At 33.4% G+C, this 1960-nt stretch overlaps 1 long non-coding RNA gene across 1 annotated transcript; it reads right to left on the reverse strand.

The window, feature by feature from the left end:
* Positions 1-518: 518 nt before the first annotated feature.
* LOC111367909 lies at positions 519-1182 on the reverse strand. Its single transcript, XR_002697919.1, has 2 exons — positions 985-1182; positions 519-865 (listed from the first exon to the last, which is right to left on the reverse strand). It is a non-coding gene; the product is annotated as an uncharacterized LOC111367909 (long non-coding RNA).
* Between the last annotated feature and the right edge of the window lie 778 nt (positions 1183-1960).

Here is a 1960-nt window from a genome sequence, read left to right on the forward strand (position 1 = left end):
AAATTCCAACAAACAATTCGATCCGATTAAAACACAAAAAAGAGTATATGAATTTCAAGATTGATTTGCTTAAACGAGCCACAATCTTGCGAAAATATGCTAAGGGCTAAAATCTCATATCAATTAAAGATGAAAACAAAGACCAATTTATAAAAATTTAGACTATTCCACTTATCGACATTTTAAGATAGAATCTCATATCTTAATACAATATATACATACTTCTATAAGATATATCATATTAGTTATGAAATATTTGTTCAAGAATCAGTATTTGATCTTGGTATAGTTATATTAAATTCAAATATATGAAAAATATATTTGGAAAATTGGACCACAATCTTGTTTATGGATTATGACCCAACCTCTGGACAAAACACACCATGTGATACAGATATGGCAGTCCTGCGTTCTTGCATACTTGCAGAGATGCATACATGTGTGTATATGAGGGGTAGGGACTGGGTGGGGGGGGGTGCGTGTTAGCTAGCAACTGATTTCTTTAATCAACATCAAGAAGAAGAAGAAGAAGAACAGTATAAAATCGACAAAATCAGTGTTATGAAACCCAAACCTCCTTTATTACACTATTCAATCTACACTAATGTTGTTGCGTACTAAATATGCACTTGAGTTTTCCGTTGTATAGCATCAGAGAGCATAGCTTCTGGTTTTAGGAGAATCTGCGATTTTGAGAGTTTCTTCAATGAGCTTTCGAGCCTTTCTGCTCCTGATTTCAAATCTCATGCTTTCACTCTTCTCAATCTTGTCATAATTAGTTTTCTTCATTTTCATAGACCTAATTAGCTTCGACTTCAAATTCACCATCAGCCTTTCAAAACCCCTCATCGCCATAGCTTTTAACCTGCAAATTCAGTACAAGTTCTTAGAGCCAATGATACTTCCTTCTAGAGAAGGCAAGTCCAGAAAAAAATAAAATAAAATAACAGAACAGGAAAGTTTTATAGAGTTCCACTGACTTACCTGATGAGTGATGAGTTTGTTTGAACAAGAATGAAGTAAAATATGTAATTCTTGAGTGTCTGAGAGGGCGTTGGGGAAGATAATATGAGTGAAAATAACGGCAATGTATCACAATGAATTAGGCACTAAGAGGTTTGAAAGGTCACATAATAGTGCAGTGGGTGACCATTTGACATCATGTCACAAATGTCTTATTCCATGTGAGAAATGTAGGGATATTAATTATAACAACTCAAATTATTGTATAACAACTCAAATTATTGTATAAATTTTAAGGGTCCGTTTGATTGTAAGGATGAAATTTGGGTGTAAAGAAAACGAATTCCAAGCAGGGGCAGATTTAGGAGACGGCGAGCTAGGGCGGCTGGATTCGCTGAGGAGAATTTTTTTTTTTTTTTTTTTTTTTTTTTTTCAGATGTAATTTTTAGATTATATATTTGATAATTCATGTTAATAACAAACATCTTTGTTATATTAGTTGGTTAGTCTTTCCATTATTGAATTGGAGTTCCTATATTCAAAATTCTTCAAATTGGGCCTATAGTTGGATGGTGCACCCTGACTCATCCTTAAAATTGGGGTCCATATTATGGCTCTGTATAAATTTGTTGGCGCCGTATTTGTGCGGCCATTAAGCGATTACACAACAAAAAATCTTTTGAACAATCATATTTCAACTTAAAGCCAGGCAAATATATAGGAGCTCAGATGTGGATTATAATTGCATGCACGGCTCTCTTTCCTCCACAAGAAAATTCAATGGCCATTATTTCTTCTAGATTTTCCTGGAACTTTTGAGTCAAAGTCACCAATAGAGATAAACTAGGAACAATCAAAGGGAGAATTACGTGCACGGAACATAATTCCTATTTAAAGTTACCTTAATTTTACATTTAAATTGATATGATTGTAAAGTTTTTGTTAGAGTATTATTAGGATCTAGGCTTGTACAATTTTAAAGTAACCTTAATATCGA

This window comes from Olea europaea, chromosome 18 (genome assembly GCF_002742605.1).
Source record: "Olea europaea var. sylvestris chromosome 18, O_europaea_v1, whole genome shotgun sequence".
Classification (NCBI taxonomy): Eukaryota; Viridiplantae; Streptophyta; class Magnoliopsida; order Lamiales; family Oleaceae; genus Olea; species Olea europaea.